General features: G+C 36.6%; 1 protein-coding gene across 13 annotated transcripts in view; it reads right to left on the reverse strand.

The window, feature by feature from the left end:
- The window catches only part of TENM1 (teneurin transmembrane protein 1), an 813,855-nt gene that overhangs the window by 641,298 nt on the left and 146,099 nt on the right, over nucleotides 1–26,458 (reverse strand). The gene's annotated exons all lie outside the window — the stretch shown is intronic.

Consider the following 26,458-nt stretch of genomic DNA (forward strand, 5'->3'; position numbering starts at 1 on the left):
CGGAGCCTGTCCTCCACAACGGAAAAGAGCACACAAGTGAGAGGCCCGCGTACCCCAAAAAAAAAAAAAAAAAAAAAAAAAAAAAAAAGTTAGAAAAATAACCTCAGACTAAACTTACAGAAAGTAAAAGGAAGGGAATATAGAAATATGCACAGAAATTATTGCAATAGAAAAAAGAAAGCAGAGAAAGGAACAGTAAAGCTAAAAGCTGGTTCATTTAAAAAAAAAAAACATAAAATGAACAATCCTTTGGCAAAACTGATAAATAAAAAAGGAGAAAAGGTAAAGTAAGACCAAAAAGAAAAAATACTGATATAATAAAAACTACAAAAACCATAAAAGATAACAATACACATCTTTATGCAAATATATTTGAAAAATTAGATAAAAGGAATATTTTTTAGGAAAATGTAAATTACCAAAGCACTTTAAGGAAGAAATTAAAAATGAACAATAACCATTATACAAATGGAATGTGTAATCAAAAATCTCCCACTGTAAGATACAACAGGCTCACACAATTTTAAATGCAAAATTTATAAGACTTTCAAGGAATAGATAACTTCTGTCTATATAAACAGTTCCAGAGACTAAAAAAAGAGGGAAAGCTATCCAACTCATTCACTGAGGCTTGTATAACCGTGATAAAAAAACCTGACAAGGGCAATTTAAGAAAGGAGAATTACAGACTAATCTTACTCATGCAAAAATCCTTTAAAAAAAAAAAAAGAACAAACCAATCCAGGAATGTGTAAGAAAAGATAATATATCATAGCCAAGCTGAGTTTATCCAAGAAATGAAAGGCTGGTTCCACATTAGAAAAATTAATCAGTGTAATTAACCAAATTAACAAATATGGAAACAAAAATGCATATTATCGGAATAGATACAGAAATAGCATTTAACAAAATCAGCATCTATTTATGTTTAAAAATCTATTTTTATATAACAAATTAGGAATACAGCAGTAGTCCTTTGACTTCTTAAAGGGTACCTATTAAAAACCTGCGGTAAACAGAATCATCAATGGTATAATTTTGGAAGTGTTTCCATTAAAGTCAGGACAAAGACACCCACTCTCACTACTTCTATTCAACATTTTAATGGAGGTCCTGGACAATGCAGTAAAATAAGGAAAATAAATCAGGCATAAAAATGGAAAAGATGAGACAAAACTTATTATTTGCAAATGATATAACTGTCTACATTAAAAAAAAATCCAAGAGTCAGTAAAAACTATTGGAACTAACAAGAAAGTTTAGCAAGGTTTCTGGAAACAAAATCCATATAGTAAAATCAATAGCAAACCCCTATACAAGTAATAACCAATTAGATAATTCAACAGAAGAAAAAGTAAGATCCTATTTATAGTATTAACAAAAGCTGAAAAGAACCTAAAAATAAATCCAGCAGAAGCTGTGCAAAACCTTTAAGGAGAAAGCTGCAAAAGTTACTGAAGGACATAAAAGATTATAATGAATGGACGAGTTAAAATATGTTCATGAATTGGAAGACTCAATATCAGAAAGATATGAACTGTACTCAAATTAATCTATAAACCTGTTGCAATGCCTATCAATCAAAGACACAAAAGAAACAAACTGAAAACACAAATCACAAACTTGGAAACAAAAAAACTGCAAAGATCCTAACTACAACAATTAGTGTCCAGGATTTATTTCTTTAAAAACTACAAGTAAAAAAAAAAAGTAGAAAAATAAACAAATGATACCAACAGGCAATTCTCAGACAAAGAAGTCTGAAAAAGCCCTTTACTTCACAAGCAATCAATGACATATAAATTAAATCAGTGAGGAACAATAACATGCATGCAGACTGGCAAAAATTTAACAAAAATAAATGTTGATAAGAATATAGAGAATTAGGAATTTCAGGTACTGATGGTGGAAGTCTCACCTCGTGCACTTTGGAGAGCAATTTGGCAATATCTAGTAAAGTCGAAGATACTCATTCTCTTTGACTCAGAAATTCCACTTCTAGGTATATACTCTAAAAGACTCTCTCACACATACACACAAAAAACACTCATGAGAATTTCTACTGCAGCTGTTTGTAAAATTAAATTTGAGGAACAGTCTAAATGTCTATTAGTAGGGGAGGATTAGTATATTAATTTAATAGACCTTTTATATAAGTTAACAGATTGAAACAGAGCCTCACATACCAGTATAGTTAAATCACAGAAACAATGTTAAGAGACAAAAGACCATTGATGAAGGATATGTATTTAATGAAAACTTATGTGGATGCTGAAAAAAAAGTATACATGAGAATGATAAATATCAAATTCAGGATACTGGTTACATCTGAGAATTCTATTTGAGAGGGAGGAAAATGAGATGGGGGGGATACATAAAAAGTTTCAATTTTGTCTGTAATGTTTTATTTCCTGAAAATAAATCTAAAGAAAATATGGTGACATGTTAGATCTGAGCTGAGAAAAGAGCGATGGGTGTACGCATATTTGCTATGTGAAATTCCTGTATATTTGACATATTTCATCATTAATAAAAATACTTAGAGGAAAATAAAACCATTTCACCCAATGTTCCTAAAAATTTCTCCCAAGTTTAGAAACCAGCGTGGCATTAAAAACCCAGGATAAACTCTTCCAGAATTAAAAGTTTTATACTGAGGTACTAGTTAAGTTGGCATTTAGCAGCTGTATGCTGACTTCACATGCCACTAAAGATTTCCAAATATTGACTCCAAAGATACCAAATTCTATAAAACATCAAATGATTTAAATGAACAGAGAAGTTGGTTTGAATATATATTAATGCATCTTAATGCCCCCCCCCCCAAAAAAACCCGGCAGCAGTTAAAAGAGAAACCAAAGAAGCCCAAAAATTGTGAGCTGAGCAGAAATTTTAAAATTTCTTATGAATTGCTGCTAGGTTAAAGATGCCTTTTAATGATATTTGACTTTAGAAGTCAAATATCTTACACAGTAATTACCCAAAGCTTCACATAAAGAAGACAGTAGAGAGACGGAGAGGAAGATAAGGGAGAGGGAGGGAGGAAGGGAGGGAGAGACTATGTTCTGGGTGTCCAAAACCCTGGAATTCCCCAAAGAGCTAGAAACCATTTCCAAGATTTTTAAGGGTTTCTTCCCCAAGTCCTTAGCCCTAATGGCAGACATGATTTCTGTGTCCGTATCCCCAGGTCCACTGGGGTCAAGAAGTAGCTGTTTGCAGGAGATGTGGATGGAGTTTACACATTGGCTGGAATGTCAACTGTGTGTATGTGAGGACACTTAGAAGTGTTCTAAATTTGAACCTGACCCTCTAGGTCACTATGAAGATAAATTTCATAGGCAGGAAGGTATAATACATTTTATTTCAAAGTATGTCAGTTTAATATACAGCTTTAAAATTTTTGGACATATGATAATATATATATTCTTACCCTGAGGCCTAGCAAATGTTAGGGGTGGGCCTGTCTTGACCTTTTATCCTTTCACTGCTTCTCCCAAACCTGTTTCCTGTCTATTAAAAAAGACTTTTTAAAAAAGATAAAAATAGCTGTCATGCCTCTCCCACAGATTTGTGATGAGAATTAATTGGCTTTATGGATGTGAATCCTATTGTCATTAGATAAAAATATCACTCTTGTTTTCCTGGTATAGTCCTCCATTTTATAGACGCTGGCCATGAAATATTCTGAATTCCTGCTCTGCAAATACCTTGGACACTGCTGATCCTGCCCCGATGCACACTGAGTAATGATGACACTGGGCTTCAGGCTGGTCCTCAGGCTGCCTGACGGTGAACTTATAGGTAGTTCTTTCACCCTTCTTCTGGAGGGCTCTCTGGCTCCAGTCCATTGAAATCTCGCTTTTATCCTGATCTATGTTCTATTTGATTTTCCTTAAATCTATTCATAAGCCAGATGTTAAGAATAGTTCTTATTTATTTTTATCATCATGCTAAATCTCAACAACAGGTATTAACCACTCTTGGAACCAGTCTATATTATATCAACTCTTTCCAACATCCAGAAAATACCCCATCTCTTCTTATGTCTTGCCACACTTTAAAATCAAAGCATTCTAGCAGGTAATAGACATACTTTTGGCCATTTTACAGATGGGGAGCCTAGACTCAGAGTGGTATAGCAACTTGCCTGAGGTTACATGGCAAAGCTCACGTGTGTCAAACCTGGGATTGGAATTTAGGTTGGTCTGATTACAAAGTCCATGTTCCTCTCCTACGTTTAAGATAACTTAGTTAACCTCAAGAGTAAATATTACACTGCTCTGCTCTTCTACTTTTTGGAACTCATGCAACCAGCACAATAAGAAAGCTGCGGAGTCCTCCTGTAGGGAGCACAGGCCCAAGTTCACCACAGGCCTCTTAGAAAGCCAAGAGGAAACAAGTGGCACTGCATATCCCTATAGTCTGCCCATGGCCTAGGCAAATAGAAACCTTGCAGTTGACACATGGACCAACACAGTTCCCAAGGTAGGGCACTGATGAGAACTGAGGACCAATGTTACCAAGCAGGGGGCACATTGGCCACGGTAGACATTAGGAGGCCTTTTTCCCCCTCTTCAAATTGCAGAATCACAATTGGCTAAATATTACCAAAATTAAATCCTGAAAGATTCAAAGGTTGGCATTTAGGAACACATGAAGCTCAAATGAACTCTTATGGGAAAAATACATTTCTCACTCTTAACTATATTGTTGCCTTTGCTTCATAAATGTATTTACTTTAACCATTCTTTTATCAGCTTCCCAAAAGACTTCAGTTCAAAAAGATGTCAAAGAAAATATAATTATCAAGGTAAAAAGCCACTACTCTAGTTTTGAGCCACCAGAGTGGCTTCCTATATCACGTAGGATTTTGTATTCCATACTTTCTTAACTACCTGTTCATGAAAAACGTTCAATCTTATGTTTTCTTTTCCCCAGAATTCTCTTTCAAACTATATATGACAGATGTCAGAAGTTCATTTATCTCAACCCAAACAGTCTAACAGTTGTTCTGCTTAATGTTATATGTTAACACATGTAACATACAGAGGGTAAAATCTTAGTGGTGTAAGAAAATTGTGAATTTTTTTTAAAAGGTGTAAATTTTAAAATATTTTAATTAATGCAATAGTTTCATTAATTTGTAAACAATGATTCTTGTTAACTGCTACGTGATGTTCCCTTAGGGACATTTAATGACTAGATGTATATAATATGAAATTGGTATATTGATTGTATATAAATGGGCACTTGAGTAAAACTATGTTTTGGAAATGTATTTCTTCCAAAGTTTAAATCACCAGCCTAGGAATCTTGTATTAGTTATTAATCTGAATTGTTTTATAAATTAATAGACATTAATGAGTTGTTGCCATATTATATTGCTATATTAATAACTATATTGCCCCTTTTCTGGTTACCTTAAGTAAATAACAATTGCTCTGAGAAGTAAGGACATATATCATTTCCTCTTCTAACCCTCTTCCAACTGAAATTTTAAAACATTGACAACTGAATAAAAGAATCTGCTAAGAAAAACACGAGTTAATACAGTCCAATTCATCGTCAAGTTTTTTGTTTTTCAGAAACTAGAAGGCATTGTTCCTCTGTGAACTTCATCCATTCATATTTAAGAATTAAATTTTAGAGTTAAATGTTTCCTCTTATACTCCCATTTCTCCTAGGAGCAGAGCAGACTGATGACTGAGTTGATTCTTGTTTCCATCTTCCAGTACTTTAATTTTAAGGTTTTAAAATGTGAAATAAAGATTAGAAGATAAAACTATGCAGATTTTTTAAAATTATGCAAGTAATAGAATATGTTCCATTGGTACTAGAAAGGCAAGGAGAAGTAAAAAAAAACATTAACAAATTTTGGTATCAAAATACCCCAAAGAGATGAAGAAACAGTAAAAGAAAAATGTGGATGGGAAAACAAAAAAGAAGAGGGAATGACATATTTTCCAACCAGATTATGATAACAATTCCTCACTAGTCACCACTATGTGCCTTCTTATATCCAAATTATACCCAAATAACCAAATTCATCTTCATAAAATAAGGCTTCTACCTTGTTATAACCTTGTACGTGAGCCTTTGGGAGCAAGGCTCAAGTCTAGACTCTTCGGCTGTCTACAGTCCAGTCCACTCCTACATAAACAAACATTTCTTATACTATCTCCCCAAACAGTCTTCCAACCCAGCCAGCATGGCACCTTCCAAAACCTACTTTAATTTAATTTTGCTACTCTTACTTACAGGGGCTGCTAATCTCCCATTCAGTTTTCAAAGTCTACCTAGCCTTTAAGGCACAGCCCAAGATAACAATTCATACAGACCAACATAATACAGTATTGCTTCCCAGAGCCCTAACGTACCAGTATTCTGTTCCAAAGATTCTTACATGTGATTTCATGTTCTTTTGAATTATTCTCCAACTGTTATGTTTTATGAATTCATTCCTTCAGAAAATATTAACTGAGCTCCCATCATGTGCAAGGTAACATCTATGAGGCTATAAAACAGTGACTCTCAGTTGAGGGGACAGTTACCCCAAATGTGGAAATGTGCGGGGGTGGTTTTGGTTGTTACAATGACTGAGAGATGCTACTGGCATTCAGTGTACAGGGTCCAAGAATAATAATTCTCATGCAATGGTGTGGAGCAGTCCCATATATGAAGAATTCTCCCTCCCAAAAGGTGAGTGAAGACCTCAAGATGAAAGAGACATGGCTCATGGCCTCAGTGAGCTTACTGGTTCAAGGGGAAGATAGCATAAGTGTTATACATAAAAATGTTACATCTCAACATGTAAACTATTTGGTGTCAGGACTGTGTTGGTTATTTTCCATCAGTCCCTTGTGGTATCTAACACTAGTCTGGATACACGGTAGACACTAGGTAAAGACTTACTGACTTGAAATCTATTTTTTTAAAAAAACCCAAAATTCAATGTTTATTATGTCATCCAGGGGAAGGATAGCTCTACAGATAATCATATCATCCTTACTGCATTTTAAAATCAGTGAAGAAGAAAAAGCTGTGACAGTAGAGCCTGCTAAACCTCCTGAGGGACAGCAATGGGGTTTTAAGAGTGGAAAAAGCAGCCTCTGGCAATAAGTAGTAGGAGACAGGGAACAACAAAGGGTCGGTAAAACAGTGGAAGTCGCAATTCCTTCTCTTGAACCATGAGTTTGCTATAGAACATTTTACTTTACAGAGATGGGTGCTGAATTACTGCAGATTTACTTTCTTTTTTCATATCCTCTTCCTGACTATAACAATCATAAACTGCATGCATTGCAGAAGAAAAATGTACTCAGCTCATCTACACAATATTCTTCCTTTGTTTATAACCAAATTTTATTCATCTGTACCTCTTGTTGGGCTGCAACAGTTAAATAAAATGAGAAATAGTTTCCATTATACATGTCAACAATGAAAAAACACATCATACGTGCATATCTAAGAACACTATTTTGGATGTATATTGTGCCTTTCTTCTGAAAGGAACACATTTTTTAATTTTTTTGCATTTGTCCTTATACTAGCTCTATGAGATAGACATCATCATCCCATTTTATAGCTGTAGAAACCGTGGCCCCTAGAGATAAAGTAACCTGCTAGAAGTTACATAGTCTGTGTCAAGGCCTGGACTAAAAGCTAGAGTTCTTGACTCCCTAGACAATATATAATTCAGGAGACTTTATTTATCTGCCTTTATTGCTTCACAGATAAGAGTCCTCCAGGAAAAGCAACAAATCTACATACCGTCCGAGATGCTAGACTTCTGCAATCTGTTTGGTTTTGCAGGATTTTCTATGTTATACTGCTCTTAGTTAACTATACACCAGAGGAGGCGGGAGACCAAAAATTGTCATTTGCAAAAGTTGGCATCAATATGCACTGATCAACAAATTCTAACTCAGTAAGTTGAGCCTGCTCTAAAGGAACAAGCTTGGGACGGCCTCATGCCTGCAACTCCCATGGAAAAAAAATGAAATTTTGATCTAAGATCACTGGTAGGATTACAGTAAACTCACAAACTAACACAAACCCAACAGGGCTGTAGACTACTTAATAGAAGATAAAGATCCTGTTATATGTAATGAAAAGCTTTGGAATAAAAAGCACAAAAGCAGATTGGTCAAATGAAGATTAAGATTTTACTATAATATCCTACTATATTCTTGATAAATCATTATAATATTCTATAAATCATTTAAAATTAGACATACAAAGGTTTTAATTTCAGAGACACCTACTTGAATTACCAGAAATTCTAAATTAAGTGGTTTGTGAAAAAAATGAGAATGCAATTGACTTGGAAAACTGGATGTTGGACTTTCAGTTTATTTTTGGGTAAAACCCCTTATGCCTCTCAGGCCATCCTAAGGAACCAATCAGATGTAACTTTTATGACTTATCACTTCAAACAGATTACAGACTCCTTAAGAGCAAGGAGAATCCCTCATATGCTCATCATTAAAAGTAATAAGATATAATGCATGTAAAGGGATTACCCAATGTCTGACATATGGTGAGTGAACAACAAATGAAAGCTTCTATATTAATATCTTTATACACTGTAGTGCCAAGCACAGTGTTTGGATATAGCAGGTAGTTAGGGCTTATACATACTGCTATTTAGCATCTAATTTTCAGATAAATAGAATGCTCTCTAAATTCTTAATAGTAATATAAATAAAATTTACTAGAACTGATATACTACTTTTGGGAGTATCAAAAAGTGAGCATGGATAGCAGCATTTTAAAAATCTTTTTTAAAAAGCACTCTTTGGGGATTCTTTTGTGCAGAAAATCTCTTAATTTGCAATCCATAATCTCTACATTATTAAAGTAAAGGTACATTGATTCTTTTAAAAAAGGCCAGTACTGGTCTTCAACACCTATGATGTAAAACATTTTTCTAGATTTCTTTGTAGAGTTGATATTAGCACCAAGAGTCCGTTAAGATTCAGATGCTTCTGATACTCTGCTCTAATAACCAGTGAAGAGTGACTTCCAAGCTCATTAAGGTAGTAAATACAGTAGATCCTTAGAATTTATGGATTTAACATTCGCAGTTTCGACTATTCATGAATTGACTCCATGGGTCCATGACCTGTAGTAACCGGTTGTGTTGCTGACACAGGAATTTGGATCTTTGGTGCTGAGAGGCTGGTCTACTGAAGTTGGTATAGCTACTGAGTAGCTGGCCAACTACCCAGCATCCAAAACTCTATGCCCTTCTATATGTGTTGGGGTGTATGCAGCAAGTCTACTGAAGTGATAAAAGCTAACTTTATTTCTGTGTGAAAAATGGCCCTGAAAAGAAAAACAACTGCTAGTGAGAATCCTGGCAGTGAAAAGAAAGTGCTAGTTCTTAGCTAGAAAATGGCTTTGTAAATGACTTTGATCTTGTATTTATAGAATCATTAATGGTCTGAAAAGGGTCTGTTAAACTTTTCAGTTATACTTTACTACATTTTATGAGGGGAATTATATGCTAAAGTGATATTTGAGGACGTGGGGAGTCAAGAAGGTCTCAGGGCCTATCCCTCGTGAATGGAGAAGGTGTGCTGTCCTCCCATTACGATGCTCCACTAGAAACAATAGCATGTCACTCTCAATGGACAACTTTATAAAAAAAAGACTGCAGGAACTATCTTGTGTAGTATTTCAGGCTACTCTGGAGACTGAGGGCTAATAATCGGGTTAAAAGGACAATCTAATCATAATTAAAATTCCACAGAAACAATTAAAATGCATGCTCACTCTAACAAAAACTGCAGGTCCTTATTAACTGACATTTCACAAACAGAGATGCCTTTAATCTTTACTAAATAAATGTAAATGTATTCTTTAAGTCTTAGCAACATTATGTAGCAGTTGGCACTTAGTCAAAATTTTCTATTTCCACCTGATTTATCTTTGAATGTAATTTATGCTTGGTATTGCTTTTATTATACTCATTTTAAGGACGCATTTGTTGAAAGATCATCCACTGTATCTTTAAAAAGAATGATTTTTCACCCTAAATAAAGCATCACGGTTTTGCAACATATTTGTGTTGATTTTAAACATCTGAGAGTTAAAAAAAAACATTTTAGTTTGAAATGTTTACGAGTTAAGGTGTCAGAATGTGCAAAGAATTGTAAAGGGGAAACAAAGACAAAAACCCCATAGAGGGCTTCCCTGGTGGCGCAGTGGTTGAGAGTCCGCCTGCCAATGCAGGGGATGCAGGTTCGTGCCCCGGTCCGGGAGGGTCCCACATGCCGCGGAGCGGCTGGGCCCGTGAGCCACGGCCGCTGAGAGAGTTCAACTATAATACAGGGTACTGGGGAGAGGTTAGGACACGATACACTTGTATTTACATGTACAGCAATGCCCACCACAGCTTGGAGCGTCTATGAGAATATTCGAATGGCCAACTGGGACTTTCAACTTAATGAACATGGCTGATTTCTAGTGATAGAGAATCAAAAGGATAAGCAAATGCTTTGGCAAGCTATTGTATAAAATAATCTTCATTTCTTCTACCAGAACAATGCTGTGAAACATGGTGATTTATTTTTCTTTTCGGCGGCACCGTCAGGCTTCTACTCTGTGCAGAATGACTTAATTTGAATGCAAAAGTGAGTGCTTCAATAGTGGTTCATTCTGAAGTCCTGACTTCCCCCAAGGAGTTTAAGTATTGGTCGACCCCTGTCAACACCCTCCTGATAAGGTAGGCATAATCAGGGGTGCAAGAGCAGGGAGTAGTCAAAGGAAGAGAGCACCAGATATAGATATATATATATATATATATATATATATATATATATATGTCAGGTTCCACACACAGTAGTTAACTGACCTAATGAGTATGTATTTTTTGCTAACCATGTTTTACAGATTAGGATATTCTGATTCAATGAGATTTGTTCATTCATCCATTTATTCAGTCTATAAATAAGTGAATACTTACTATGTTAAGTAAAATGCCCAATTTGCAATGTCTAATCTCCTGAGTTCCAGCCTCTGGTCTCTGCTTGAAACAACACTTCCTCCCGCAGGAGAACAGGTTTTGATTCTCACTGGTGCCCCTCTTGCTGTAGCAACACCTATCCAGGGAACCAGGCACAAAAACTACTGGACATGCCACTGGGCAATAAAAAGAAAAACATAACAACCTTAACTCGCACTATAACATTGTTATGAGCTACATGGGCAATGACCTTCCCAACTCTAAGGGATATCAGACTCTAGAACCAGAGTATTTAACCTAGACTACACCTCTTGATATACGTCACTGCACCTTCTTGTAAAACCTGATATTCTTAAAACCCATATTGGGCCCTTTTATGTTTTGTTTTATTTTCTGAATCTATTTTACAGTATAGTAGATATCACCTGTCGAGAAGGTTTATACACCAAAATGATCCATTCTGTAATTCCAACTAATGTTTCTAGTTTATCTATAAGTAAATCCCTTCTCTCCTTGTTATATTTGTTCTTCAAATACTTATAGACAGGTCTCATGTTTCTCATTAGTCATTACTTAACCAAGCTGTATATAATTAATCCTTTTAATCTTTCCCCATAAATTAGTCTCTCTAGGCTCTTGAAATGTTCTCAGTACTGTGCACTACTTTCTCCCAGACTTTTGTTATAAGCTGCCCTGTCTTCCTCATGCCATTACGACAGAACCAAGCGGGAAAGAACTTTATCTGTTTCACATTGGTATATGGAACACCACATTCACAGGTGTATTTCTGCAGGGGCTGTAATCATTATTCCAAGGCAGGAAGACAGAATCAGTAAAACAACAGAGCCTCACAGCCCTGTTTTCCACACTTCTCCAGTCATGCTTGTCTCACAGTTCCTCTCTGTCTCATACTAGCCACTCTTCTAGACTATTATGATAAGTAGCTCTTAATAAATACATATTCTTTAGAATATAGTTTTGTAGATGTGAAATAGCTTTGCTTGGCTACTTCCAGAGATGTTTCTACGCCCTTTGACAGCTTAGCCTTCCTTTGTTTTCCTTTATTCATATGACTCTGGAGTCAGAAAGTTCAATCCTTCCATCTTCCACTTTGAGCTCTGTGAGCTTAAACAGGTTACTTAACCTCTCTGTGTCTCAATTCTATCATCTGTAAAATGGAGATAATAAGAGTGCCAAACCTCACTGATGTATTAAAAAGAGTAAATCAGTAAATATATTAAAGCACTCAGAATGGTGGCTGACTCATAGTAAGTGCTATATACATACATTTACTGTACAAAAAGCACCTTATTGTTTATAACAGCTATTATAGGCACATGGCATTCTCTGCTATTTAAACTGAGACCTCTACTATAATTTTCTCTGAAGGCCACATCTAACTATCTGCAATAGATATCATGGTCACAGGGACATTCACACCTGTTTTGAAGTATGACATGCATGTCTACAGTAGACGATTTTCAAGTTAAAATTTTAAATCAGCCTATAAGTTGTCATTTTTCAATTTATTTTTCATCTCACAAAACCACTGTAATTGACCTAGACCTCTATACCAAAAGTGAATAGCAGAAAAGGGAGAGTGAATATGAATTTAGTAGTGCATGAGCAGATGGTGACTGCAAGGCTCATCAGTGGCAAGTGGCTTACAGACCTCAGTTTAAAGAACTCCAGATTAATATTCCAGAAGACTAAGCTAAAAAAAGTTTGGTGCTCAACATGTATTTAACTAAACAGACTTTTGTCACTGGAAGGGACTAATTCCTATATGTTACAGAGAGGGACAACTTACAGAATTCAAGTGACTTTCCTGAAGTCATACAGTTAGCTAGTAACCAAGTCAAAGAGTAGAACTAAGGTCTCATTCCCAATGAGCCAATTTATCACACTTACATCCCTAAATTCAAGTTGTGTGTGTATGAATACATTCCAATGACATTCATTATCTTCTTCTTGACTACACACCTTTAACTGGATTTATAGCCAAGCTCTTATCAGTTTTATATTTGGCATGGATCGATATGAGATAAGGTTTTTTTCCTTCCAGCAGGCTTAATTTTTCTGATGATTTGTGTTTTCAGACCAGTGTTTTAACCCCAAACCATAGCCAGAATGGTGAGAAGAATTTCAGGCACCAGTGCAGAACAGAGGGGGAGACATTCTGCAAGTGATCTTGTGGTGATCTTGTGGTGCCCCACAAATGGTACTACTCAGAGAGCCAAAAGCATGAATCAATTGTGCTCATCCACCATTAGTAACCATCAGCATATATTCTAACTTTTCTGCTAGTAATGATATACATAGACCTTAAAAAAAGCTTCTAATGAATTACAGAAAAAAAGACATAATTAAACTTGAAACTGATAGATAAAAAAGTGTGTGTACAAAGGTTCTTATTGAAGCTGAAATCAACTCGATGCTGTTACTTTGTGAACTGCCCAGACAATAGACTCAGATGCCTAAAACTATAGTGATTCTAGATTAAATTGCAGACTATATATCACAAATTAAAAAATGAATCATTACTTTAATCCTAGATTTCATTTTACATGTTATACAAGACCATCTGTTTAAGAGGGCATTTATGAAAATGTTGAGCCTTTTCTTATTAACCTTGATCAGACTGAATGTATTTCTTGGTAATTCCCATTTCATTGGTAAAAAATGTACTACCAATGATTTAAAATAATTGTAACTAAACTCCTCAAGATGCACTGCATAAAGATATACCAGATTGTCACAGCACTATCAAAGTTTAATTGATCTAATTTAGATCTCATCAAACTGTGCATTATAATTTCGTCTTTCTTTGACCAAATGATTGCAATCTTGTCACTTGTATTTATACATGTCATTAGCATATCAAAAACGCTGCCAATATCAAAGGGTTGTGGCTTTTGAAAAATTTCCCTTTCCTTCACTGATCAACTACTGAATTATTTAGTGGTGTGTTCTGCATGCCAGAGTGGATTTACCTTGAAGCTTAAGCCTCAGGGCACCTCACTTGCATAGGCCCCTTCTAAATATTCACTTTCATATCTAATTTTGCATTTGTGATCTTGTATTCTTTTTTTAAAGAGGGGCCCCCAAATTGTATAAACCTCAGGCCTCCAAAAAACCTGGATATTCACCTGCCTGCATGTCTTCCAGAAGTGTTTCTGAAGGAAAAGCTGTAGAAACTTGGACACCAAAAACCGAATAATTGGAACTCTATGGAAATTAAACGTAATGATATGATATTTATTTCTCTCCCTCATGGTCAGAACCTCTTTAACGCTCCGATTGCAGTTCTCAAAAACTGGGAAATCTCCCATCCATTGCAAAAACCCATTCAGATGCTTAATATAGGCAACTTTCATCAGTTACAATATTTTAAAACATCTAGATACATGTTATGACAGCAACTGTCTTCCTAATTAATATGACATATTTTAATTCATAAGATTCCATTTGGATCCACTGTTTCACTGCACAATAACTGTTCGATTTGGATTCACTAATTACATCTGTTTTGCCATATATAACATCCTTTCCTCTGATTTTAAAAATCTGAGCTGAAGGAAAAAAATTGATACTATTCATCATTTGGAACTTTGCAATAAAATTTAGGCACATGACCTCAGTAAACTGGTTTTCACCAGATATTGCTATTTGTTTTCAGAAAGTAGTCTTCTAGAGTTGGGAGAATCTGACCTACAATTCACTCTCCTTTCTATTAAAGGCCACTTTCATTGAATATTGTTTAATGTCAATTAGGGAGTCATTAAAAACAATAAAAATTGCTAATAATACAACCCCCTTCCCCAGTCTTCCTAGCCATATTTCAGAGATTCTCTTAAAAGCTGTAGACCCTGCAAGGAAGGGTTCTATTTCAGAACTACCCTTATTCCTGCCCCTTTGGATTATTTTCCCTATGGTTGTCATTTCTCTATTTAGTATTACTGCAGTATTATTATGTAGCATGTTCATATGAATATTTCCACAGAATAGAAGAAATTTGAGTGAGTTAAACAAAAAGTAATCACTGGACTAGTTCAATGGATAGAAAGAGGATGGATTAGGAATCAGAATCAGGGCTTCTAGTAACACCTTTCTCCACAAAATAGTTCCGGGACTATGAGTTCATTTTAAAGTAAATGGAAGAACGAAGCTTCCACAGAACCGATAATGACCAGAGAAGGTGAGCCCTAATGTTCTCTCATTCATCTATTTTACTCACTGAACTTTCGTATCAAATCTCATTTAATGAAAGGATTCTGAAACAAAACAAAAAGAAACAACAAAAAAAAAATCCAACTTTAATTAAAAACTGGAGAGGACCTCAAAGATCCTTTCCAGGGCTTCCCGGGTGGCGCAGTGGTTGAGAGCCCACCTGCCGATGCAGGGGACACGGGTTTGTGCCCCGGTCCGGGAAGATCCCACATGCCGCGGAGCGGCTGGGCCCGTGAGCCATGGCTGCCGAGCCTGTGCGTCCGGAGCCTGTGCTCCGCAACGGGAGAGGCCACAACAGGGAGAGGCCCGCGTACCGCAAAAAAAAAAACAAAACAGATCCTTTCCAACTCTAACATGCCAGGTTACCTAAGTCTTAAGGAAATGGAACATTTAATCTTCTCTCTGCCTTCTAAGAAATAAATGTAAGTATACTTACTTTGGACATAGGCACTACCCATATGGGTTTTTTTGTTTGTTGTTTTTTTATTTTTTAGGCTTAGCCACAAACCATAACCAAAATGGTGGAAATTTCAGGCACCAGTGCAGGACAGAACAAAAGACACTAGCAAGTAGACCTTGTGGCATCCCTCAGATGGTACCATTCAATGGTACCACTCAGGGGACTATATATTGTTGTGAACAGTGTTCTCCCTAGCAATGTTGAGAACAGCTGAAGGAAGCATGAATGAATAATAGTAAGGAGGATAAAAGGGAGAAAGAATAGAAAAAAAAAATTGAAGAGGATACAACCACAAAGCTATATACTGGCAAAGCTTATGTAAACATAGCAGGTCAAGTAGAATGTGTGCGCTTTAATGACTTTTAAAGATTATTCATTGTACTTTCCAAAGGATAATAAAACCTCTCATATCAGCACATATCCCATACTTCAATTAATGGGCACTTTCTATTCAACAGCTTTAAGTATGACTCTAGTGCACTTTAAAAAAATACTGAAAAGCTGAGGTTGTTCATTAATTTCTCTTCATCACAGAATTAGACACAGTTTAAGTTTAAAAGCAGCAATATACCTTGAAGTGAATGCCAGTAATGAGCTGAGTTACATTTTTGAATCAGTCTTGGACAGAACAGTAAAGTAGGTAATGTTGGTCTTTGCAGATCTGCTTTTCCTTCTAAGTCCTCTTTCCCTGTTTCTATAGCCCTCCCCTTGTTTATCTTAATAGGTAACACTAGTAATTTTAAACAGTCTTCTCACTTAATAGCAGAATGGACAACAATATGATCTTCAGACTTGTTCCTCTCATTCCCAAACCAAGCCAAAACTTAACCTTTCCCTTAGGACTCTGCTCTCAAATGAGAAACCTGAAAATGACTTGGATAAACTAATCAAACAAAATATGTCAATACAAGTAATTGCATGGGACTCCTAGAGCAATGATGCCTTAACTCTCAAGAAGGAATTTTAGGCACCATAGTAGTGGGGTTGGTCAGAGATGTTTGGGGAGAAAATAAAAATATGTAGATACTTAAGGAGAGGGCATTGATATGAAATTCCTCCTCTTTTATAATATATACCAAGTGGAGCTCTTAAAAGAAATAGGATCGACCCATTAGAAGAGGATATCATTAGGTAACAAAGTTCAAGACTCTGACTAGACACTGACATTTAAAAAGTACCTGGAGGGGGCTTCCCTGGTGGCGCAGTGGTTGAGAATCCGCCTGCCGATGCAGGGGACACGGGTTCGTGCCCCAGTCCGGGAAGATCCCACATGCCGCGGAGCGGCTGGGCCCGTGAGCCATGGCCGCTGAGCCTGCGCGTCCGGAGCCTGTGCTCCGCAACGGGAGAGGCCACAACAGTGAGAGGCCCACGCACCGCAAAAAATAAATAAATAAATAAATAAATAAATAAATAAATAATACCTGGAGGGATGGATGGTAGGTGACAAAAGTCAGATTCAGGCCTAGAGTTGAACAACAGGTTGGTCAGCACACTATACAGATTAGGGTATTACAAGGCAAGAAAATCATATCTGGGTATAAAGTTTAGGAACAGGTTAATTTGACCTTCATCTTTAAAGATGAGTAGGTATCTAACAAATTACAGAGATTTAAAAATTATAAAATCATCAAATCATATGTAATCTTCCTTAATAAACCCCGAAATAGAAATATATCTCTTTGGCAGAAGGATTCCTCACTAACCACAACAGAGACTATATAAATTCTAGGTGGTGGTGTATTATCAGCCTAGAAAGCATTCACATCTCTCTATTAAATCCAACTCATTATACAAGAATATTCTTCTATATTAAATGACAACTGAACCATTTGCAGGAATGGAGAGCTAACATACTACCAAATCTTGTAACTTGATGAGTAATTTCAAATTTGTTACAAGATATGACAATGACTTTATTATCTTTATACTAACGTTCATATTCCATTACTGATTCAATTCTTAATAGCTAGTTCTTTGATTTCTTTCTTAAATATACCTAAGACTAATGATACTCTACATAATCTCAAAGTTACGGAGTGGTCTCTAGTTTTGTTGTTGGTTGAAGGTAAACTAGGTTGTAGATTGACATATTCCATTCCTATGCATATATCCAAAGGGAAAGGTGGAACGATGTTTGTTTGTTTGTTTGTTTTTCCTTTTTCCTTTACTCCTGAATGTTTTACTACCTGTGGCTATAGCTCAGCATTAAATGCCAGAGAAATTATCAAATCTATCTTCAGGATTCAGCAAATCCACATTCCTTAATCATTATGCCAGTTAGGCATAACTCTTGTCAATGGAAATTCTGACCATCGTTGTGACTTCAGTGAAAGTAGAAAATAGTCCCAACACTCAAGTTACTGAATTATTGTCACGAGTCAGCTCCAGATTCTTTTCTCCATCAAATTCTTCACTTTTTGCGAGAGTTTAAAGCACATCAATGACACATCAGTTTAAGCCAAAAACAGTTTTACCAATTAATTTCAACTTAATTTTCAATTAAAATATTTTCTCTCCTGAGAAAATATTTGCAAATGATGCGATCATCAAGGGCTTAATTTCCAAAATATACAAACAGCTCATACAACTCAGTAACAAAACAAACAACCCAATCCAAAAATGGGCAGAAGACCTAAATAGACATTTCTCCAAAGAAGATATACAGATGGCCAATAGGCACATGAAAAGATGCTCATCACTGTTAATTATTAGAGAAATGCAAATCAAAACTACTATGAGGTACCACCTCACACCAGTCAGAATGGCCATCATCAAAAAGTCTACAAATAATAAATGCTGGAGAGGGTGTGGAGAAAAGGGAACCCTCCTACACTGTTGGTGGGAGTGTAAATTGATGCAGCCACTATGGAAAACAGTACGAAGGTTCCTTAAAAAGCTAAAAATAGAGTTACTATATGATCCAGCAATCTCACTCCTGGGCATATATCCAGAGAAAACTCTGATTCGAAAAGATACATGTACCCCAATGTTCACTGCAGCACTATTTACAACAGCCAAGACACGGAAGCAACCTAAGTGTCCATCGACAGATGAATGGATAAATGAGATGCGGTATACATATACAATGGAATATTACTCAGCCATGAAAAAAGAAGGAAATAATGCCATTTGCAGCAACACGTATGGACCTAGAGATCATCATACTAAGTGAAGTAAGTCAGACTGAGAAAGACAAATATCATATTATATCACTTATATGTGGAATCTTAAAAAATGATACAAATGAACTTATTTACAAAAAGAAATAGACTCACAGACACAGAAAACAAACATGGTTACAAAAGGGGAAAGGGGGTGGGGTTGGGATAAATTAGGAGTTTGGGATTAGCAGATACAAACTACTATATATAATATAAAACAGATAAACAACAAGGTCCTGCTGTATAGCACAGGGAACTATAACCTGTAATAAACCATAAGGGAAAAGAATATGAAAAAGAATATATATATATATATATATATATAAAGTATACATATAACTGGATCACTTTGCTGTACACCAGAAACTAACACAACATTGTAAATCAACTATACTTCAATTAATTAAAAAAAAGAAAACTTGAGGGGGAGTGGTGTGATGAACTGGAGATTGGGATTGACATATATACACTAATATGTATAAAATGGATAACTAATAAGAACCTGCTGTATAAAAAAATAAATAAAATTCAAAAATTCAAAACAAAAAAAAGAAAACTCTCATATGCATTAGTATACCTTTTTCCATTTACAAATACTAGAAACATTTCTTTTTCTCTTGAAGAAGCAGAGCAACCACTTCCTATATTTGCACTCCTGACTTGGAGGTAGTTTGGAAAAAACAAAATATTGGAAGAGTAGTACTAAAAATAAACAAAACCTCAAAATCTAAATTTTGCCAATCCATTTCTGGTGATAGAAACTAAACTGAGAGGAGGTCCACTAAGTAACCAAATCTGTTCACTTTTTATTGATGTTATTAAAGAATGAAGGAAATAAGTACAAAAACACTACCCTTTTAGAAAGTGTTATTTTTATCTGTATGTCTGCATTTAAAAAAGAGACGAACTTGCTCATGAACTCATACCAACTAAAAATCTTTCTTTGACCTCAGTCCAAAAACCTACAGTGTGTCTGAATTCAGTTTGAATCTGTTTGAAACCTTACACATGAGATATCTTAAATGGCTCTCCAAAGAACTCAAGCGCTTGAGCCTTTCAGAGGCATTCCTAATGAAGAAAATTTCCTAGATATCTACACTATATCTCTGTCATATAGCCATGAACTTGCTAGTTGCCCTTTGCTACTTGCTCACTTCTATATAATCCCATCTCCATTGGTTAAAGCCCAGCACTAATGAGGCCAAGGTAGGGGTCTGATCTTCAAATGGGCCAGTTCCCTTTTCTCTCTTCCATGGATACAGAAGAAAGCCTAACCCCAACCAGCTGCTGCAGAAATGTTCGCCACAGGGAACAGAGGAACTGGCAAGGTCATCTGCATTTCTAAACTCAAGGGACATGGCCTACTGACTGTGGGTCAGTGGGGGCATCTTCATTCCACCTCTAAATCCTTCCATGCCTCCAAATGAACGTCCCTAAAAACCTGGCAACTGAGAAGGTTAAGACAATGGAACCCACAGCGTATCTGCTCATTCAAACGTGTGTGTTGGGGGATGGGGTGAGAGGAATACATTTGAATAAGTAAATGAGGCTTATTACTACCCAGGCACCATTTAATAGAAATACCAGAAGAGAGCATATGCACTTCTGGGGGAACAGTTCAGTTTTGAATATTCCAAAAGAGCAGTGGTATTTTTCAATCCTTTCCCCAATGTTTCCTGTTCAGTAGATGATTATATTTATATATTTCTGCTTCTAGAGGTCACAAACTGACTTCCAAAAAATGAGATTCTAAATGCTATTTTAGAGTAAGAACCTTGTTGCATTTAGAACCAATTTTTAGAATTATTTAAAAAACACTGGCATGTCTGAATTATTAAATATTTTAAGCATCCACCATGCTTTGAGTATATCAAGCACAAAATAGGTGCTTAAGGTTTACGTAATAAGAATAACAATATTGTTACCCACTTTTAGCTCAGAGTTGACAAGCTATAGGCCTCCATTATGAGTAATGCATATTAGTTAGAATTCACTACTAAGCTGTAAGTTCACTATAAATCATTTTTAGAAACCCCAGCTATATTTATTATGCTATCTTTAAAAATAAATCATGAAGAATTTCTCAGGGCAATATGACATTGCCAAATATCTGGCCAGGTTAAATGAGAAAACACTAATTCTTAATTCCAATAATATAACACTCATAAACATATTTCAGAAATTAGTGGTAATTAAAACTCAAGGGCATTAGTATGTGCACTGTAAGTGGGATCACAGAAAAAGACTCCCAGAAAGAATATCTTTCTACTCGTTTTGCCTAAACCACTAATCCCTACTAAACTATACTACAGATCCTCTCTCAAGCATATACCCTCTCTCAAATACCTAGCCTGGTACTTAGTCAAGTACAGTCAGTTTCATTAATTCAAAGGTGACTTTCTAAATCCAACTCCAATTTAGAAACTCCCTTTCATGGTTTTGTTATACTTAATGAGGATTTTAAACTCCACCTTCTAATTTTTAGGTTAATTGTAACCCAGGGGGCACTAGTTACCTTTTGACACTCCCCCAAATTACTTGTTAACTGGAAGACATGCACTCAAGCTGAAGTCAAGAGGGTCAGGAGGAAAAGCAGTAGCTTCGGGACAAGGAGGGTAGGAAAGGTTTTCTTGCAAAGCCACTTAGCAAAACCATTTAGCTAGAGGGCATTGTGCCAATTTCAAAGTCAAGGAAAGTTCCTAACAATTTCTGTATCCTTGCTCAGAAGCAAAATATACTTTTTGCAATCAAGATTTCCTTTTGTTTTTTGTTTTTTGGTTTTTTTTTTTGGTTAGACCCAGCTCCTCAGTAAAATAATGTAATTCCAGAAACAGGGCAAACCGACACCTGCAATGTCCCTCCTTTGCCTTTGGTCCATTTAAATCATATTCAGATATGCCCTTTTCTAGCCATGGAGGTTTCCAAGCCATTTTTAAAAGGAACTCTACGGTCTCAATTCCTTGGTTGTATCTATATCAACTGACACAATTTTAACGGATAATACAGTGATGCAAGTGGCTACAGGTAGCATTATCAATCTACCAGCACAGTGACAGATTAGTGGTTACTTAGGGCTGGGGGTGGGGGTAGGGGTTGTATGTGTTATAAGATGAAAATGTCCTAAAATTGACTAGCGTGACAGTTGCATATATCTGTGAGTATGCTCAAGCAAAGAAACAAACAAACATTGATGGGAGGTTCATTTAAATGGGCAAACTATATGGTATGTTAATTATATCTTAAAGTTATTATAAAAAATATAGGCAGGAAGAACATGTCATAGTCAAGATGGCCAGATGGCTATCTAGATGCTAAATTCCAGTGCTTGGACTTTTTAGCCTATGGGACCTTGGGTACATTATGAAGTAACTTAAGTAATGTTACTAAGCTTCAGTTTTCAGATCTGTAAAAAGGAGAAAATGTATATCATCTATGCACACACAGTTGTTGTGAACATTAAACATGATCATGTGTTGCAAAATGCTTAGCCTAATGCCTAGAATCCAGTAAGCGCTCAATGTTGGCTATTTTTCTCTCCCTTTAAAAAAAACTAGTAACAGCTTTATTGAGATCTAATTTACATACTATAAAATTCACCCTTTTTTAAAAAAAGTATACATTTCAGTGATTTTTAGTATAACCACATAATTGTGCAACTATCACCAGTATCTAAATCCAGAATATTCCCATCACCCGAGAAAGAAACCCCATACTCATTAGCAGTAATTCCCCATTGTCCTCTCCTCCCTCAGTGGCAACCAATAATCTTACTTTCTATCTCTTTGGATTTGGCTATTCTGGACATTTCATATAAATGGAATCATATAATACATGGCCTTTTGTGTGTGGCTTTTTCACTTAGCATAATGTTTTTTGAGGCTTACCCACACTGCAGCATGTATCAGAACTTTATTCCTTTTTATGGCTGAATAATATTCCCTGGTAAGGATATTTCACATTTTGTTTTACCCATTCATCACATGATGGACATTTTGTGAATTTCTATTTTTTCACTATCATGAATAATGCTGCTTTGAACACTCAAGTAAAATGGACACATGTTTTTTGTTGCTGTTGCTTTTTTCATCAAGAGGGCGAATCAAAACTCCTGTGTGCCTTCCTACCCAACATTCCATATAAATATAGACGGTCTTAATGGCAAAGATATGTGTATAGGATAAAATGGTAACATTTTAAACGTTCATCACTGACAGAATATAAAAGTAAATGAAATCATCTTTTTAAGTTATGAAAAAGGAAAATATCTACTTTTATTTTATTTACTTATTTATATTTTAAATTGAGGTATAAGTAACAGAACATTATATTAGTTTCAGGTGTATTAATGAGTCGATATCTGTATACATTGTGAAATGATCACAACATGTCTAGTTAACATCTGTCACTAAAGAGTTTCGATTTTTTTGCGTTGAGAACTTTTAAGATTTACTCTCTTAGCAACTTCCAAAGATGCAACATGTACGTTACATCCCCATGACTTACTTACTTTATAACTGGATATTTGTACCTTTAGACCCCCTCCACCCGTTTCGCCCAACCCCTATCCTCCACCTCTGGCAACCACCAATCTGTTCTTTGTACCTAGGAGTGTGGGGCTTTTTTTTAAGGTTCCACATATAAGTGAGATCATAGGGTATTTGTTTTTCACTGTCTGACTTATTTCATTTAGTATAATACCCTCGAGGTCTATCCATTTTGCAGATGGCAAGATTTCATTCTTTTTTTATGGCTGAAGGATATTCCACTGTATGTGTGTGTGTGTGTGTGTGTGTGTGTGTGTGTGTATTTATATATAAAATCACATTTTGTCTCTCCAGTAATCCATCAGTGGACACTTAACATTGTTTCCAAGTCTTGGCTATTGTAACTAATGGTACAATGAACAAGGGGTGCATAAATCTTTTCTAATTAGCGTTTTCATTTTCTTCGGATACATACCCAAAAGTGGATTCCTGGATCATATCGTAGTTTTATTTTTAATTTTTTAAGGCACCTCCACAGTGTTTTCCATTATGGCTGTACCAGTTTATATTCCCACCAACGGTGTACAAGGGTTCACTTTTCTCCACACCCTCACCAATAACTGTTATCTCTTGTGTTTTTGATAATAACCACCCTAACAGGTATGAGGTGATAATATCTCACTGTGGTTTGGATTTGCATTTCCCTGATGATTACTGATATTGAGCACCTTTTCACGTACCTACTGAGCATTTGTGTGTCTTATTTGGAAACATGTCTATTCAGGTCCTCTGTCCATTTTTAAAATCACGTTATTTGTTTTTTACCTATTGAGTTGCAGGCGATCCTTTTATATTTGGATATTAACCCTTTATCAGATACATGATTTGCAAATATTTTCTCCCTTCCCCTAGTCTGCCTTTTAATTTTGTCAATTGTTACCTTTGCTGTACAGAGCTTCTTAGTTTGATATAATCCCACACTTTGTTTGCGTGTGCTTTGGTGTCATATCTAAAAGCATTGTACATTAAAAAAAGAAAATAAAAATAAAAAAAAAAAGAAAATCATTGCCAAGACCAATATCAAGAAGATTTTACTTTATGCTTCTTCAAGAAGTTTTATGGTTGTAGGTCTTACATTTAAGTCATTAATCTATTTCAAGTTAATTTTTGTGTACGGTGCAAGATAAGGGTGCAATTTCATTCTTTTGCATGTGGGTATCCAGTTTTCCCAACACCATTTATTGAAGACACTATCCTTTCCCTATTGTATATTCTTGGCTCCTTTGGCTATATACGTGTGGGTTTCCATTCTTTTTTCTTTTTGTTCCTTCAACTGGCTAATTTCAGATGACCTCTGTGAGTTTGATGACTCTTCCTTCTGCATGATCGAGTCTGCTGCTGAAGCTCTCTACTGAATTTTTCTGTCCTATCATTGTATTCTTCAGCTCCAGGATTTTTATTCCACTATTTTATGGTTCATATTTCTTTATTAAACTTCTCATTTTATTAACACATTGTTTTCCTGATTATTTTTTAGCTGTCTATCCATGTTCTCTTGCAACTCATTGAGCTTCTTTAGGAGGATTATATGCATTCTTTGTTAGGCAATTCATAGATCCCCATTTCTTTGGGGTCACTTACTGAAACTTTATTAGTTTCTTTTGGTGATAGCATGTTTGCCTGATTCTTCATGATCTGTATAGCCCTGCATTGGTGTTTGTGCATTTGAAGAAGCAAACATCTCTTCCAGTCTTTAAGGAAGAGTTTTGGCTGGTAAAGTCTTTATGTCAGGTCCCTCATCTGATGGTACAGCGTCATAGTCAAGCCATTTGGAGCTAGGTCACGTGGCTGTTTTTAAGTCCACAGTGGAGTGCATGGTTGGCGAGCCTATGACCAGGGTCGCAGGTGAGTGTGGATTCTGTCTGGTCCCTGAGTGGACGAGACTGCCTCCAGGACCTTGGTGAGTAGCACTGGCACTGTGACAAGCGTTCCCCAGTGTCTTCAGACAGCAAGCCTGTTTTCCAGGTATGCAAACAGTTGTGGCTCCTTCTGAGTCCCTGGAAAGGCTCCCAACAGGTTACTGGGTGGGTGGGATTGGCCCCGGATCACAGCTGAGTGGGGCTGAAACTGAGTGACAGGACTTCTTCAGGGCCCACAATTGGGACCAAAGATTATAGGCCTGCCTCAGGGCCACAGATAGACATATCTCCCTCTGGGTCCCTGGGCAGACAGGACTATTCCCAGGCCATGGCTGCAAGGAGCTGGAGCCAGGTTACAGGACTGTTTCAAGGCCCACAATTGGACTAAGGTCAACGGGTCTACCTCCAAAGGCACAGGCAGGCATGGCTCCCAGTTGGCTCCTGGGTAGACAAGAATATTCTTGGCCCGTGGCTGAGAGGGGCTTGAGCTGAGTTACAGGGACCTGCAGTTGGACCGATGTCACAGGGCCTGCTTCAGGGACATGGATGGGTGCATGTCCCACCCGGTCTCTGAGCAGGCCATGGCTAATGATGCCATGTGTTGTCAACCCATGGCTGAGAAGGGCTGGAACTGAGTCATAGGCCCATTTCAGGATATGAAGGCCTGTCTCAGGGGACAATCAGGCATGTCTCCTGCCCAGTCCCCAGGCAGGACTGATGACTGTGGGACTGGAGCCGGGTCATAGTCACAGTCAGGATTGAGTTCAGCAGGCCTGTCATCTGGGGCACGAGTGGGCATGATTTCTGCTAAGTTCTCCAGCAGATGGTGCTGGTAAGGCAGGACCAAAGCCAAACAGGGCTATAGCTGAGTCCACGAGGAGACAGAACTGTTTTGGGGGACCATGGTTGGGGAATCTGCCACCTGGGCAGGGGCCTGACTTCTCAAAATGCCCTCCTCAGTGTTGGACTCCACCAGGGTTTTCTAATCTCCTACCTGGAGCTCAAAGCTCTCACAAAGGTGCTTTTGTCCCTGGATGGCTGTCAAATTATTGTTGCTCAGGAGACATATGAGTGTGATACCTTCTATACCACCATCTTGCTGATATCTGCCCATTTTTTAATTGAGTTATTTATTCTTATATTATTGACTTCTAAGAGTTCCTTATATATTCTGGACATAAGTCCTTTATCAGACATACGGTTTGCAAATATTTTCCCCATTCATTTCACTTTCT

The sequence above is a fragment of the Physeter macrocephalus genome, chromosome 21, assembly GCF_002837175.3.
Source record: "Physeter macrocephalus isolate SW-GA chromosome 21, ASM283717v5, whole genome shotgun sequence".
Lineage (NCBI taxonomy): Eukaryota > Metazoa > Chordata > Mammalia > Artiodactyla > Physeteridae > Physeter > Physeter macrocephalus.